The sequence below is a fragment of the Lolium perenne genome, chromosome 7 (assembly GCF_019359855.2).
Source record: "Lolium perenne isolate Kyuss_39 chromosome 7, Kyuss_2.0, whole genome shotgun sequence".
NCBI classification, from domain to species: domain Eukaryota; kingdom Viridiplantae; phylum Streptophyta; class Magnoliopsida; order Poales; family Poaceae; genus Lolium; species Lolium perenne.
Genome location: NC_067250.2, coordinates 249,104,212 through 249,112,740, shown reverse-complemented (window position 1 = coordinate 249,112,740; position 8,529 = coordinate 249,104,212).

Below are 8,529 nucleotides of genomic sequence, written 5' to 3'. Positions count from 1 at the left end.
CCAAGATTTAGACAAGTTTAACACATGAAAACGAATAAGTAAGCTTGGATCCTTCTTAGTCACTCCAAAATGTACCAATTGATAGATGTGTTAACTTTGCTTCATGAAAAAATAATGTCATGTAAATGAGTTAACTTGGATTTCCTACCCTTGAATCCATAGGAAACTTTTTTCTAATGCACTATAATAATCAATCGAGTTTTTACACCAACAGGTCTGTCACTTACGTGTGGTGCCCACTTATGAGGTCCCACACTTCAGTGAGCACAAGTCACGTGCAATAGGTACGCAAACTCCCATCCATCTTCTTTGTCAAGAGAAGACGCATCAGGATGCGTATCGGTTGTCCCTCTCACAAAAGAAAAATCCTATTAACAGAGGTTCGAGTGACGCCAAACATCCAAATCCAGATGCATCCCAACTTGCTACTATCTCCTTCCCTAATTACGATACATATATTTTTTCAGCCAAGTCAAAATTCAAAAGATTGAGGAACTCTACATAAAAAATATCAACATCTACAATTTTAGAAGCACATACTACGAAAGTATTATTCAGAGGGGGTACTGAATAATATGTTTTTATCGAGTACAAATAATGTCAGTTGGAACTAGACTTGTAAGACACATGGCCACAAATCTTTCGTCAGAAGAGTCGAATCTGCAAATCAGTAGTTACAAAAGCGACCCAGCTTAGGGATGGATAATATGACTTAGGCAATATAAACGTTGAAATATATGTATCTTGACATATTTCAGTTGTAGATACATCCATTTTAACATCAAGTAATATGGATCGGAGGACTAGCTAAAGACCAATGAGAGTCAGTGCTTCTCTCCCCTAGCCGACCTGGCGGAGCGGCCCTCCATCAGGTCAGGTGGTGATTCCGCTTCTCTCCCTGGAACTCCTTATCACCCAGCCTACTCGGCGACGTTCGCTCCTCAGCTACCTCCGCGAGGGCGCCTCGGTGACCTACGCAAAGGTGGATGGACTCGGAGCACATCGACTTCCTTCTGCGGTGCCTGGATTGGATCGACCATCCCGCACGTGTCCTCCACCATATTGTTTTTCTTCAAGATGCTGTCATCCATCATCTTCTTCACCGCATCATGTTGGGTGTTGAGGCTCCCGTTGAGAGCTTGAACACACATGTTTGATAGCTCGACGTTTTCTTCGCGAAGAAAGCCGCACTCGATCTTAAGCATCAAATTCTCGCCCTTAAGCTTCTTGATGACAGTGTTCGTTTCCTCACTTGATGGAATGCTCACATCATGCAGCTTGCCCCGGCCGGTGACCTCGTCCTTCAAAGTATCGAGATCATCGCGAAAGTTGGAGGCGAGTTTCACGAGAGTTTTAAGCTCATCTCTGAAACACGCCGACGCTTCCTGCATGGCAATATCATCAGTACCAAACAAAGTGACGAGAGGAAGACGAATATGTCCAATCAGTGGTAACCTCTAAGCGCACGAGACACGGGTTGAAGTCGTCATGAGAAGATGGCAGGGTGCGTCATGGGGCACTGAGATATGTATAAAAAGGATTAATACGGAATAAAGAGTTGGGACCTCCGGGCCAGGAAGAATCAAGAAACATGGCGATGGAAACTAACCAGGAATCTTCGACCGCACGACGGACGCCGTTCCGAGACGAGCGCGAAGCAGGGCCTTCGTTTTCTGGCGGGTCCTTTCTCGCGGCCAGCATCTGGATAGACCGCCGGCGGGAACTCTCCGCGTCCCTGGTCAACACTAGATGGTGCTTCTTCAAGCGAGATGGTGTCCTTGACTTCGGAGGCATCGCGGGAAGTGGAAGGAGACTGGAAGTGAAGCAAGAAGGGAATGGAAGAAGTACTCCCCCCGTATTAAAACCAGACAGCCGTCTCCTGCCCTCGCTTCGAGCAACCTGGTCCGCCCATCCTAAATCAACGGCCGAGAGGGGGCTCCCTTGCAAACTCAGATCCAGTGACTTACCCAACAGAAGTTACCATGAACTTTACCTATACGAGCCATTAGATTAAGATCCAACGCACATGGTTGATCTAAAATTTGAAACTAAAATTTATGTTGCTCAGAAAAAAAAATCCCTTTATTGAAAAAAAAAACTTTACATTAAGACGAAGTTGCATGGTGACTTCTCTTCGGAGTCAACGGATCTCGAGTCCACAGTCGGGACTCGGGAGAAGAAGCAAATGAATCGAGAGCGGTCTGGAGTAGTACGTATGCTTCAACACAGAGACGTTCTATCCTGTCCGTCCACCGTAAATCAACGGGACAGAGCGGCTACCTTCTCTTCGAAGGCTCTGGCGCGCAACCCGAGGAATGGACATCTGTCGGCTAGTATAGAATTTTATAGCACGCCATTAATCGAGCTAGCAGCTGTACTACTGCCTACTAGTACTACTCTGATGGACGTCCAAAGCTCTGAATAGTCAGTGGAAACAATGAACGCCAGGGTAGTACTGTAGTAGTGAAGCAATGGGGATAAAAAATCAGAAAAATGAAAAACCAAATAACATAGCCTTCTTATGTCATATATATAGTAAGCATTCAAGTTGATAAACAAGGTCTAGACATATTCAAACCAGAAAAAAGCATGTATCTACCCCTAACAATAAACTCTGTCTTATGAAGCCAAGCATGAAGAGAAGTGGTTTTGGGTTAATTTCAAACATTGAGATTTCAAAAACCTCCCAAAAGATTAATTTTAGAGTGACTAAGAAGGATCCATGCTTACCTTTTCATTTTCATGTTTTAAACTTGTTTAAACCTTGGTTAAACCTAGGATTTGACCAAGATTCAAATGGGCGTAAAAATTCATAAAAAATCAAAAAATGAAAACCAAAGCACATATATAGTCTTCTTATGTCATATAGAAAGCATTCAAGTTGATAAACAAGGTCTAAACATATTCAAACCAGAAATATCATGTATCATATCTACCCCTAACCCTAAACTCTGTCTTATGAAGTCAAACATATGAAGAGAACTGGGGTTTTGGATTTCAAACATAAAAAAATTCAAGTACCTTCATTTTAGAGCTAGTGACTAATTAAGAAATGATTCATGCTTGCCTTTTCATTTTCATGTTTTAAACTTGTTTAAACCTTGGTCAAACCTAGGATTTGACCAAGATTTAAATGGGCATAAAAAATCGAAAAAAATCAAAAAATGAAAACCCAAAGCACATATATAGCCTTCTTATGTCATATAGTAACCATTCAAGTTGATAAACAAGGTCTATACATATTCAAACCAGAAAAAGCATGTATCTACCCCTAACCCTAAACTCTGTCTTAAGTGGTTTTGGGTTTCAAACATGGAAATTTCACAAACCTCCCAAAAGCTTCATTTTACAGTGACTACTTAAGCAGGATCCAGGCTTACCTTTTCATTTTCATGTTTTAAACTTGTTTAAATCTTGTTCAAACCTAGGATTTGACCAAGATTCAAATGGGCATAAAAAATTAGAAAAAACAGAAAAAATGAAAAACCAAATAACATAGCCTTCTTATGTAATATAGTAAGCATTAGTTGATAAACAAGGTCTAGACGACATATTCAAACCAAAAAAATGTATCTACCCTAACCCTAAACTTTGTCTTATAGTAAGCATTCAAGTTGATAAACAAGGTCTAGACATATTCAAACAAGAAAAATCATCTATCTACCCTTAACCATAAACTCTTTCTTATGAAGTCAAACATGAAGAGAAGTGGTTTTGGGTTTCAAACATAAAATTTCAAGTACCTCCCAAAAGCTTCATTTTAGAGTAAATAGTTAAGAATGATTCATGCTTACCTTTCCATTTTGATGTTTTAAACTTGTTTCAATCTTGGTCAAACCTAGGATTTGACCAAGATTCAAATGGGTTTAACAATTAAAAAAATTAGAAAAATGAAAAAGCAAAGCACATAGTATTCTTATGTCACATAGTAAGCATTCAAATTGATAAACAAGGTCTAGACATATTCAAACTAGAAAAATCATCTATCTACCCTTAACCATAAACTCTGTCTTATGAAGTCAAACATGAAGAGAAGTGGTTTTGGGTTTCAAACATAAAAATTCAAGTACCTCCCAAAAGCTTCATTTTAGAGTGAATAATTAAGAATGATTCATGCTTACCTTTCCATTTTTGATGTTTTAAATTTGTTTCAATCTTGGTCAAACCTAGGATTTGTCCAAGATTCAAATGTTTTTAACAATTAAAAAATAGAAAAATGAAAAAGCAAAGCACATAGTATTCTTATGTCATATAGTAAGCATTCAAGTTGATAAACAAGGTCTATACATATTCAAACCAGAAAAAAGCATGTATCTACCCATGCATAACCCTATACTTTGTCTTCTGAAGTCAAGCATGAAGAGAAGTGGATTTGGGTTTCAAACATGGAAATTTCAAAAACCTCCCAAAAGCTTCATTTTATAATGACTTAAGAAGGATCCAAGCTTACCTTTTCATTTTCATGTTTTAAACTTGTTTAAATCTTGGTCAAACCTAGGATTTGACTAAGATTCAAATGGACATAAAAAATTCAAAAACATTGTCTTCTTATGTCATACAGTAAACATTCAAGTTGATAAACAAAGTCTAAACATATTCAAACAAGAAAAATCATGTATCTACCCCTAACCCTAAACTCTGTCTTATGAAGTCAAACATGAAGATACGTAAGAATTCAAGTTGATAAACAAGGTCTAGACATATTCAAACTAGACAAATCATGTATCTACCCCTAACACTAAACTCTGTCTTATGAAGTCAATCATGAAGAGAAGCGGTTTTGGGTTTCAAACATGGAAATTTCAAGAACCTCCCAAAAGCTGCTTCATTTTAGAGTGACTAAGAAGGATCCATGCTTACCTTTTAATTTTCATATTTTATACTTGTTTAAATCCTGGTCAAACCTAGGATTTGACCAAGATTCAAATGGGCATAAAATTCAAAAAAAATAGAAAAATGAAAAACAAAAGCACATAGTCTTCTTATGTCATATAGTAAGCATTCCAGTTGATAAACAAGGTCTAGACATATTCAAACCTGGCAAATCATGTATCTACCCCTAACCCTAATTAAACTATGTCTTATGAAGTCAACCATGAAGAGAAGTGGTTTTGGATTTCAAACATTGAGATTTCAAGAACCCCCCAAAAGCTTCATTTTAGAATGACTAAGAAGGATCCATGCTTACCTTTTCATTTTCATGTGTTTTAAACTTGCTTAAATCTTGGTCAAACCTAGGATTTGACCAAGATTCGAATGGGCATAAACATTCAAAAAAATTCAAAAAATGAAAACCAAAGCACATAGCCTAGCTTCTTATGTCATATATATATACAATAAGCATTCAAGTTGATGAACAAGGTCTAGACATATTCGAAACATAAAAGCATGTATCTACCCCCTAACCCTTAACTATGTCTTATGAAGTCAAGCATGAAGAGAAATGGTTTTGGGTTTCAAACATGGAAATTTCAAAAACATCCCAAAAGCTTAATTTTAGAGTGACTAAGAAGGACCCAAGCTTAATTTCAAGAACACCCCTCGCAAATCTTCATTTTAGAGTGACTAAGAAGGATCGAGGCTTATCTTTTCATTTACATGTTTTAAACTTGTTTAAATCTTGGTCAAACCTAGGATTTGACTAAGACTCAAATGGGCCTAAAAAATCAAAAAAATCAAAAAAAAAAACCAAAGTACATAGCCTTCTAATGTCATATATAGTAAGCAGCATTCAACTTGATGAACATGGCCGGTCTAGACATATTCATAACATAAAAAGCATGTATCTACCCCCTAACGCTTAACTCTGTCTTAATTATGAAGTCAAGCATGAAGAGAAGTGGTTTTGGGTTTCAGACATGGAAATTTCAAAAACTTCCCAAAAGCTTAATTTTAGAGGGACTAAGAAGGATCCAAGCTTACCTTTTCATTTTCATGTTTTAAGCTTGTTTAAATATTGGTCAAACATAGGATTCAAATGGGCATAAACAATTAGAAATAAACAGAAAAAATGAAAAACCAAATAACATAGCCTTCTTATGTAATATAGTAAGCATTAGTTGATAAACAAGGTCTAGACATATTCAAACCAAAAAAAATCATGTATCTCTACACCTAACCCTAAACTCTCGGTCTTATGAAGTCAAGCATGAAAAGAAGTGGTTTTGGGTTTCAAACATGGAAATTTCAAAAACCTCCCAAAAGCTTCATTCTAGAGTACTGTGACTAAGAAAGATCCATGATTACCTTTTCATTTTCATGTTATAAACTTGTTTAAATCTTGGTCAAACATAGGATTTGACCAAGATTTTAATGGGCATAAAAAATTCGAAAAAAATCAAAAAATGAAAAACCAAAGCACATATATAGCCTTCTTATGTCATATAGTAACCATTCAAGTTGATAAACAAGGTCTATACATATTCAAACCAGAAAAAGCATGTATCTACCCCTAACCCTAAACTCTGTCTTACGAAGTCAAGCATGAAGAGAAGTGGTTTTGGCTTTCAAACATGGAAATTTCAAAAACCTCCCGAAAGCTTAATTTTAGAGTGAGTAAGAAGGTTTATACATGTGTTCAAACCAGACAAATCATGTATCTATCCCCTAACCATGCATAAACTCGGTCGATCTTATGAAGTCTAGCATGAAGAGAAGTCGTTTTGGGTTTCAAACATGTAAATTTCAAGAACATCCCAAAAGCTTCATTTTAGAGTGACTAATAAGGATACAAACTTCCCTTTTCATTTTCATGTTTTAAACTTGTTTAAATCTTGGTCAAACCGCCTAGGATTTGACCAAGATTCAAATGGGCATACAAATTCAGAAAAAAATCAAAAACCAATGCACATAGCATTCTTATGTCATATATATAGTAAGCATTAAAGTTGATAAACAAGGTCTAAACATATTCAAACCAGACAACTCATGTATATATCTACCCCTAACCCTAAACTTTGTCTTATGAAGTCAATCATGAAGAGAAGTGGTTTTGGGTTTCAAACATGGAAATTTCAAGAACCTCCCAAAAGCTTTATTTTAGAGTGACTAAGAAGGATCCATGCTTACCTTTTGATTTTCATGATTTAAACTTGTTTAAATATTTGTCATACCTAGGATTTGACCAAAAGATTCAAATGGGCACAAAATTCAAAAAAAGCAGAAAAATGAAAAACCAAAGTACATAGTCTTCTTATGTCATATAGTAAGCATTCAAGTTGATGCATTAACAAGGTTTGGACATATTCAAACCATACAAATCATGTATCTACCCCCTAACCGTAAGCTCTGTCTTATGAAGTCAAGCTTGAAGAGAAGTGGTTTTGGGTTTCAAACATGGAAATTTCAAAAACCTCCCAAAAACTTCATATTAGAGTGACTAATTAAGAGGGATACAAGCTTCCCTTTTCGTTTTCATGTTTTAAACGTGTTTAAATCTTTGTCAAACCTAGTATTTGACCAAGATTCTAATATATGGGTATAAAATTCAAAAAAAACAAAAAAAATGAAAAACCAAAGCACATAGTCTTCTTAGGTCATATAGTTAGCATTAAAGTTGATGAACAAAGTTTAGACATATTCAAACCAGACAAATCATGTATCTACCCCCTAACCCTAAACTCGGTCTTGTGAAGTCTAGCATGAAGAGAAGTCGTTTTGGGTTTCAAACGTTTAAGCCAAAAGCCCCTTTTTCAAGTACTTCAAACTTATTCAAATTTGGTTCAAATTTGAAAGACATACAAGTTATAGCACACATAGTGCATACATTTTCACACATACTGCACTAGATAGATGCTAACCCTATAGTTTGAGGCCATTTGGAGGAGGTAGAAAAAATTCTTGGATTAGAATCGTGTTGTTCGAACCCCGTAGTTGGATTTTTTTGAACCTTGATCTGTAGTACTGGGCAAAACCCTAGTTTAACCTATTTAATTATAGATTCGTATATCGATTTTTCTACCTTTTTATTATTACTATGCAGCACATGTGTGTTTGCCCGTCTAGCTAGTGAAACTCGGAGGAAGAGGGATCACTCGGAAGGACAGAAGAAGGGAGAGCATTATGGTGTCTCCCCTTTTTCAGGTGACGATGTTGACTATTGTGCAGGGTTTGTCAGTGAGCAGGAGGAGGTGCGAGCGAGCGAGCGAGTCGAGCGAGGCCGAGAATGAGAGAGATTTGTTTTTTTGTGTGAGAGGGACAACCAAAGGATCCTGAAGGACCCAGAGACTTCCAATACGCATCCTGATGCGTCTTCTCTTGACAAAGAAGATGGCTGGGAGTTTGCGTACCTATTATTGCACGTGACTTGTGCTCACTGATGTGTGGGACCTCACGCGTGGGCACCACACGTAAGTGACAGACCTGTTGGTGTAAAAACTCGGTTGATTATTATAGTGCATTAGAACAAAGTTCCCTATGGATTCAAGGCTAGGAAATCCAAGTTAACTCATTTACATGACATTATTTTTTCCATGAAGCAAAGTTAACACATCTATCAATTGGTACATTTTGGAGTGACTAAGAAGGATC